Genomic DNA, 9,375 nt, shown 5'->3' on the forward strand with positions numbered 1-9,375 from the left:
AAATTGGTACTTCAATTTTCGTGTTCACGTATTAATATTATGATCATGGCTGTATGTGGACTTTTGACAAATATGAAAGAATTACGCATGATGACTAACATTAGAATTACTTTATTCCAATTACCATAATGGTTCTTGGGGAAGTTAGGAAAAGTACATTGAATGGCTTTGCATTAGATCGAAATATTCGAATAATCCAGTAGAGGAATCATGCTTCGCGAAAATATTTAGTGCGTGGATCACAATAAACGTGTGTGAAAAATCTGGATACGTTAAAGAATGCAACGGTGATATCCACATAGAAAATCTGGGAAATACAAGAACGGACAGCAAACGTGTTCCCAATAACTTTGGAAGAAAGCAGCAAACCAATTTATGTCGTTTAAGTAATACTAATGTCGTTTAAGTAATAGAGGAAATGAAACTTCCTGGCAGATTAAAACTGTGTGTCGGACCGAGACTCGAACTCGGGACCTTTGCCTTTGGCGGGCAATTGCTCTACCAACTGAGCTACCCAAGCACGACTCAGGCCCCCTCCTCCAGCTTTACTTCTGCCAGTATCTCGTCTCCTACCTTCCAAAGGTGAGTCGTGCTTGGGTAGCTCAGTTGGTAGAGCAATTGCACGCGAAAGGCAAAGGTCCCGAGTTCGAGTCTCGGTCCGGAACACAGTTTTAATCTGCCAGGAAAATTTCATATCATCGCACACTCCGCTGCAGAGTGAAAATCTCATTCTGAAATAGAGAAAATAGTCGAAATAATTTGCTCGAGTGTGGAAGAAATAATACATAATCAAAATTCTCAGTATCAGATGTAAGGAACAACAATTTCGACAATATCGAGGAAAAAGAATGGGGTAGTACCAGGAAACTATGCCGCCACAATTACTGAAAACGTGGAACGTCCTGGGATTGGGACCACCACCGAGGCAGTGATATTACACAATTAGCCCCATATATGGAGAAGTTAACAGCTTTTACTCATAAAATACATTTACGAGAATGGCTGTTGGATGAAAATGAGGAATTACGACTTTTGAGAAATGCGTCTACTACCATTGATAGTGCATAATGTTAAGATTTATTTTTGGGTCATTAGTCATTTGGCTGGTTTGGTGCAAGCCGCAACGAATTCATCTCCTGTAGCAACCTCTTCGTTTCAGAGCAGCACTTGCAACCTACCTCCTGTAGAATGTACTGTATTCAAACCTCTATCTTCCCTACAGTTATCACCTTCTACAACTCCCTCTCGTACCATGGAAATTGTTCCCTGAACTCTTAACAAATATTCCACCACTTTGTTCCTTTTCTTGTCAATGTTTCCCACATATTTCTATCCTCGCTGATTCTGTGGAGAACTCATTTTTTATAAGTCCATTAGATTCTCAACATCCTTCTATGGTACCACATCTCAAGCACTTCGATACTCTTTTTCTCCATCTGCTACGCAGTCCATAACTCACTTCCTGATGCACATACTCAGAAATTTCTTTCTCAGATTGTCGCCCACGTTTGATACTAGTTGACTTCTTTTAATCAGAACGCTCTTTCTGCCTGTGCCAGTCTCCTTTTTATGTCATTCTTGCATCGTCGGTCATATTTTATTTGCCATCCTAGGCATCAAATGCCTTTATTTCGTCTACTTCATGGTCTCCAACTAACTTTATCACTAATCTCATTCATGCTATTTCTCATTACTTTCAGGTTTCTTCAATATACCCTCGATCCATATTCTATACCCAGTACACTGCTCATTCCATTCAGTACGTCCTGTAATTCTCCGTCGCTTTCAGAGTGTAGCAAAGTCATCAGCGAGAATAATCGTTGATATCCTTTATTCTTGGTCTTACATTCTTAGTATTCTTTCTTGGTCCTTATGCATATCCTGTACTACTTGCCTCTCCTTATACATTACACCCATTTTTCTTAGGATTGCTTGGGTCTTCCACAGTACACATTGCAAAATATTTCAGAAGATTAGAAAGAGTTCTCCTTTATCATATAATTATCATGTTCTAGCAAGAACCGACGGGAAATTCAGTTAGCATGTTATTTGTCTTCCCCTACACTTAATACGTATTTTCCCTAGAATGTCGTACATCATGCATAATTTTACACTGTCGAACATTTTTTCTAGATAGACGAATCCTGTGAACGTGTTACGAATACTGTAAGTCTCGATGTCATTACCAAATGGAAGGTCAAACTGTCTCTCTGGTGCCTTTTGCTTTCCTAAACGGAAGCTGGTTGCTATCTATGAGATCCTCAATTTTCTTTTCTATTCTTCTACATATTATTCTTTTTATCAAGTTGAATTCATGATCTGTTAATGATTGTGCGATAATCCTCGTACTTATATCTTCTTTCTGCATTGGGGATTGTGAGGATGATTTTTCCAAAGTCTGTTGGTATGCCTTCGGTACCACAGATCCTACACACCAACTTGGATAGTCTTTTGGTTGCCACTTCCCCCAGTGATTTTCGGAATTCCGAAGAAATGTTATCCATGCCATTTGCCTTCTTTGCTGGCAAATCTTCCAAAACTCTGTCAAACTCTCGCTGTAATACAGCATTGCCTAAGTCTTCCAAACCTTTTTCTTCCTGTAAGACGTCTTTCGATAGTTCCTCCCCCACCCTACAGCCTTCAATGTATTCTTTCGAACAATCCGGCCTCTCCTCTACCTTTAACAGCGGAATTTCTCCAGGAGTCATAGTGTTGACGTCTTTGCTTTTAGTTTCCGTGAAGGTTATTTTGACTTTTCCATACACTAAATCTGTTCTTCCGATGACCATTTCTTTTATGATTTCTTCACTTTTCTTTTTTTCGGCCATTTTTCCTTAGCTTCCACTAAAATTCCATTTATTTCATTCCTGACTGACTCGCATTGCTGCATTCCTGTCTTTTCTTATCGTTTTTGCACTGGCTTTCGTCGGTCTGTTGATACACGTTTTCTGCTACCCTAGGTTTCTTACCAGTTTTCTTCTTCGCACCTACATTTTCTCCTTCAATTTGTGTGATTGCCCTTTTTAGAGATGTCGAGTGCTCTTACAACATTACCGAGCGAGATGGCGCAGTGATTGGCGCAATGGACTCGCATTCGGGAGGACAACGGTTCAAACCCGCGTCCAGTCATCCTGATTTAGGTTTCCTGTGATTTCCCTAAATCGCTTCAGGTAAATGCCTAGATGGTTCCTTTGAAAGGACGACTCCCTTCCCCTTTCTTACCTAATCCGAGGGGACCGATGACCTCGCTGTTTGGTGCCTTCCCCCCAAATCAACCTCTTTCAACATTTAAGATGCCAATACCGAAGCCCGACGAAAGCCCTCCTTCCCTCATTGCTTTGGATCCACCATTCAGCACCGGCCAATGAAACGCGGAAGTGACGACAGTGCGAACCAACCGACATTTTACATGACGTACTGTTGAGATCCCAGCGTAAATGAACCTTTATGTAGCGCTTCGAATGTAGCAGTTGTAACACGAATAGCTCCGCATGCTACTTAGCCTTCCGTTCAGGAAGCGGGTCTTTCTGTAGGTCAGTGAGAACAGTTCAGTTGAGGCAACGGAACCAGGGGCGGGGCAGTGCTGCACCGCCGAAGCTGGTGCCAAGACCGGCTCCGCCAAGGTCACGGGGACTAACGCAACGGCAGGTCGTCTTGACTTCTATAGTGGGGATGCGGAAGGGGGGAGGGGGGGGGACGGCTGTCAGAGGTGGCACATGGCACATACTGGAATCTGGTTATAGGTTCCGACTCATTACAGACTGCCCACACACTTCTAGGAATGCAAACAATCCTGCCAGTGGGACATCCGCAACTGAACATTATAGCACAGGTTGAAAGTACCGCTTCAGCTGTAAAAGTCTTTTTTATTTTTTAGTTGTTGAAACACTTTTTGTCCGGTTTCGGGCTCTTGCATGCCCATCATCAGGTGTTATACTGAAAGTAAAGAAGAGACCTTAAATAATATAAGTTTTTACACGCACTAGCATACATAAAAAAGAAAAAGAGAAGTTCCATATAATACACTCCTGGAAATGGAAAAAAGAACACATTGACACCGGTGTGTCAGACCCACCATACTTGCTCCGGACACTGCGAGAGGGCTGTACAAGCAATGATCACACGCACGGCACAGCGGACACACCAGGAACCGCGGTGTTGGCCGTCGAATGGCGCTAGCTGCGCAGCATTTGTGCACCGCCGCCGTCAGTGTCAGCCAGTTTGCCGTGGCATACGGAGCTCCATCGCAGTCTTTAACACTGGTAGCATGCCGCGACAGCGTGGACGTGAACCGTATGTGCAGTTGACGGCCTTTGAGCGAGGGCGTATAGTGGGCATGCGGGAGGCCGGGTGGACGTACCGCCGAATTGCTCAACACGTGGGGCGTGAGGTCTCCACAGTACATCGATGTTGTCGCCAGTGGTCGGCGGAAAGTGCACGTGCCCGTCGACCTGGGACCGGACCGCAGCGACGCATGGATGCATGCCAAGACCGTGGGATCCTACGCAGTGCCGTAGGGGACCGCACCGCCACTTCCCAGCAAATTAGGGACACTGTTGCTCCTGGGGTATCTGCGAGGACCATTCGCAACCGTCTCCATGAAGCTGGGCTACGGTCCCGCACACCGTTAGGCCGTCTTCCGCTCACGCCTCAACATCGTGCAGTCCGCCTCCAGTGGTGTCGCCACAGGCGTGAATGGAGGGACGAATGGAGACGTGTCGTCTTCAGCGATGAGAGTCGCTTCTGCCTTGGTGCCAATGATGGTCGTATGCGTGTTTGGCGCCGTGCAGGTGAGCGCCACAATCAGGACTGCATACGACCGAGGAACACAGGGCCAACACCCGCCATCATGGTGTGGGGAGCGATCTCCTACACTGGCCGTACACCTCTGGTGATCGTCGAGGGGACACTGAATAGTGCACGGTACATCCAAACCGTCATCGAACCCATCGTTCTACCATTCCTAGACCGGCAAGGGAACTTGCTGTTCCAACAGGACAATGCACGTCCGCATGTATCCCGTGCCACCCAACGTGTTCTAGAAGGTGTAAGACAACTACCCTGGCCAGCAAGATCTCCGGATCTGTCCCCCATTGAGCATGTTTGGGACTGGATGAAGCGTCGTCTCACGCGGTCTGCACGCCCAGCACGAACGCTGGTCCAGCTGAGGCGCCCGGTGGAAATGGCATGGCAAGCCGTTCCCCAGGACTACATCCAGCATCTCTACGATCGTCTCCATGGGAGAATAGCAGCCTGCATTGCTGCGAATGGTGGATATACACTGTACTAGTGGCGACATTGTGCATGCTCTGTTGCCTGTGTCTATGTGCCTGTGGTTCTGTCAGTGTGATCGTGTGATGTATCTGACCCCAGGAATGTCTCAATAAAGTTTCCCCTTCCTGAGACAATGAATTCACGGTGTTCTTATTTCAATTTCCAGGAGTGTATTTTAGAAAACTGTGGTCGGGTTGGGTGCGGTAAAACCTAAGTCAATGGCAAAGTGACACAAGACAATACTACGACGATTGCCTAGGTAGAGAAATATGCAATGAACAGCAGGACACTTACACCCTGTGCTGTGATCCCGAGCGCCGCGGTGGTTGAGTACAGGACGCGGTGAACTACCAGCGAGCGCGGAGCACGGAGTAGTGTACGCGAAGGGGAAAGCAGACTGTTAAACCAGAGTGGCAACAGTACTGCCATCTGATGACAAGAAGAGCAACACTGGGCCAACTAGCACGGCCGTTCGCGATTTGAATTAGTGATTTACATTCAAAATGAAAAAAAAAACACAGCATAGAGAGTTATATGACAAGCGTTAAGTGTAAATTACGAGTGGTAAAGCAACATATTGAATAGGGACAGTACAGAAGTGTAGTAAAACTAACTGGGAGCCAGAGACGTAATATTTCTGCACAAATCGTAAAACATAAAGAAATTTTTTCCCTACCCGAGTGGCACGCAAGTTTTTAATTTAGTGGGGCTGGCATAACGCACCACAATCAGGTCTTAAAATAACTTACACATGTGTCACTTGTGTTAAAAAGCGTCACGTCTCTGAATAAAATGGAAGGTCGCATCACCTCACAGTCCACACTGTGAAAATCTACTACAAAAATGGTTCAAATGGCTCTGGGCACTATGCGACTTAAGTTCTGAGGTCATCAGTCGTCTAGAACTTAGAACTAATTAAACCTAACTAACCTAAGGACATCACAGACATCCATGCCCGAGGCAGGATTCGAACCTGCAACCGAAAATCTACTACAGCTAGCAGCAATAGCACTAAAGGGTTACATAATATAGGACCTGAAAAATAAGAAGAACTTTACAACTTAAGCGTATATTCAATCTCTGCCTCTACGAATGGTTATCGGTGACTCTTCTGAAACACAGGTTGAGCGCTAACGAGTCCGATAGGAAATAGCCTGACCTTAGCAGTCACTATATACTTGGGTGTAAAAGGTACACCGAAAGAGTCTGTGAGGGAGAGCACTTCCCTGATGAAGTGGTATAGCTGGTTATTTGCATGTTCAATGGATCATTTGAACGATTCTTTTATCCGAATGCTATGCAACTAGTCAGTTTACCATGGACCTTGCCGTTGGTGGGAGGCTTGCGTGCCTCAGCGGTACAGATGGCCGCAACCACAACGGAGTGGTATCTGTTGAGAGGCCAGACAAACATGTGGTTCCTGAAGAGGGGCAGCAGCCTTTTCAGTAGTTGCAGGGGCAACAGTCTGGATGGATGACTGATCTGGCCTTGTAACTCTAACCAAAACAGCCTTGTTGTGCTGGTACTGCGAATGGCTGAAAGCAAGGGGAAACTACAGCCATAATTTTTCCCGAGGGCATGCAGCTTTACTGTATGGTTAAGTGACGATGGCGTCCTCTTGGGTAAAATATTCCGGAGGTAAAATAGTCCCCCATTCGGATCTGCAGGCGGGGACTACTCAAGAGGATGTCATTGTCAGGCGTTCTACGGATCGGAGCGTGGAATCTCAGATCCCTTAATCCGGCAGGTAGGGAAATGGATAGGTTAAAAATGAAACGATAATTAAATGGACACCCTAGCTGCAAACAGGCGTTCATGTACTTCATTAGGGACATGTTGAAAATGTATGCCCCGACCGTGACTCGAACCCGGGATCTCCTGCTTACATGGCAGACGCTCTATCCATTTTTTTTTTTTTTTTCATTTTGTTCGTTATAGTTCGTTGCAATTGTTAGTGGGGGACGTCCCCTCACGCCCGTTGAAGTTCGTTATTGATCCATTCACTCAGTTTTTTTTTCATTACAGAGGGCAGCTAACCCTCTGACCGAACACGCTGAGCTACCGTGCCGGCATCCATCTGAGCCACCGAAGGCACACAGGATAGCGCGACTGCAGGGACTTATCCCTTGCACGCTCGCCGTGAGACCCACATTCCCAACATGTCCACACCACTTCATTCGTAGTGCGCCTAAGAAATGTGTACCCATCATACTCATTACTCGTGGCAGATTAATCTACCAGGTCCCATACGAGTTCGGGCATAGTGTGTGCATTTGCACAAGAGGGTCAATGGCCGGGAAGCCATATTTTAACTATACATGATCTGTTCCCGAAAGAACAGCTACCGTAGATGACCATGCAGCTTTGCTAGAAATGAAACGATAATTAAATGGACACCCTAGCTGCAAACAGGCGCTGAGCCCGCATCTCGTGGTCGTGCGGTAGCGTTCTCGCTTCCCACGCCCGGGTTCCCGGGTTCGATTCCCGGGGTGATCAGGGATTTTCTCTGCCTCGTGATGGCTGGGTGTTGTGTGTTGTCCTTAGGTTAGTTAGGTTTAAGTACTTCTAAGTTCTAGGGGACTGATGAGCAAAGATGTTATGTCCCATAGTGCTCAGAGCCATTTGAACCATTTGAACAGGCGTTGATGTATCGGTTCTCCCTTCTATTCCAGTCTCGTATTGTTCGTGGAAAGAAGGATTGTCGGTATGCTTCTGTGTGGGCTCTAATCTCTCTGATTTTATCCTCATGGTCTCTTCGCGAGATATACGAAGGAGGGAGCAATATACTGCTTGACTCTTCGGTGAATGTATGTTCTCGAAACTTTAACAAAAGCCCGTACCGAGCTACTGAGCGTCTCTCCTGCAGAGTCTTCCACTGGAGTTTATCTTTCATCTCCGTAACGCTTTCGCGATTACTAAATGATCCTGTAACGAAGCGAGCTGCTCTCCGTTGGATCTTCTCTATCTCTTCTATCAACCCTATCTGGTACAGATCCCACACTGCTGAGCAGTATTCAAGCAGTGGGCGAACAAGCGTACTGTAACCTACTTCCTTTTTTTTTTTTTTATTGCATTTCCTTAGGATTCTTCCAATGAATCTCAGTCTGGCATCTGCTTTACCGACGACCAACTTTATATGATCATTCCATTTTAAATCACTCCTAATGCGTACTCCCAGATAATTTATGGAATTAACTGCTTCCAGTTGCTGACCTGCTATTTTGTAGCTAAATGATAAGGAATCTATCTTTCTATGTATTCGCAGCACGTTACACTTGTCTACATTGAGATTCAATTGCCATTCCTGCACCATGCGTCAATTCGCTGCAGATCCTCCTGCATTGCAGTACACTTTTACATTGTTACAACCTCTCGATACACCACAGCATCATCTGCAAAAAGCCTCAGTGAACTTCTGATGAGATCCACCAGGTCATTTATGTATATTGTGAATAGCAACGGTCCTATGACACTCCCCTGCGGCACACCTGAAATCACTCTTACTTCGGAAGACTTCTCTCCATTGAGAATGACATGCTGAGTTCTGTTATCTACGAACTCCTCAATCCAATCACACAATTGGTCTGATAGTCCATATGCTATTACTTTGTTTATTAAACGACTGTGGGGAACTGTATCGAACGCCTTTCAGAAGTCAAGAAACACGGCCTCTACCTGTGAACCTGTGTCTATAGCCCTCTGAGTCTCAAAGACGAATAGCGTCTTTTTCGAAACCCATGCTGATTCCTACACAGTAGATTTCTAGTCTCCAGAAAAGACATTATACTCGAATATAATACGTGTTCCAAAATTCTACAACAGATCGAAGTTAGAGATATAGGTCTATAGTTCCGCACAACTGTTTGACGTCCCTTCTTGAAAATGGGGATGACCTGTGCCCTTTTCCAATCCTTTGGAACGCTACGCTCTTCTAGAGACCTACGGTACACCGCTGCATGAAGGGGGGCAAGTTCCTTCGCGTACTCTGTGTAAAATCAGACTGGTATCCCATCAGGTCCAGCGGCCTTTCCTCTTTTGAGCGATTTTAATTGTTTCTCTATCCCTCTGTCGTCTATTTCGATATCTACCATTTTGTCATCT

At 45.6% G+C, this 9,375-nt stretch overlaps 1 non-coding gene across 1 annotated transcript; it reads right to left on the minus strand.

The window, feature by feature from the left end:
• Nucleotides 1-445: 445 nt before the first annotated feature.
• Nucleotides 446-520, minus strand: Trnaw-cca (transfer RNA tryptophan (anticodon CCA)). Its single transcript has one exon. It is a non-coding gene; the product is annotated as a tRNA-Trp (tRNA).
• Between the last annotated feature and the right edge of the window lie 8,855 nt (nt 521-9,375).

Source organism: Schistocerca gregaria, chromosome 2 (assembly GCF_023897955.1).
Source record: "Schistocerca gregaria isolate iqSchGreg1 chromosome 2, iqSchGreg1.2, whole genome shotgun sequence".
Classification (NCBI taxonomy): domain Eukaryota; kingdom Metazoa; phylum Arthropoda; class Insecta; order Orthoptera; family Acrididae; genus Schistocerca; species Schistocerca gregaria.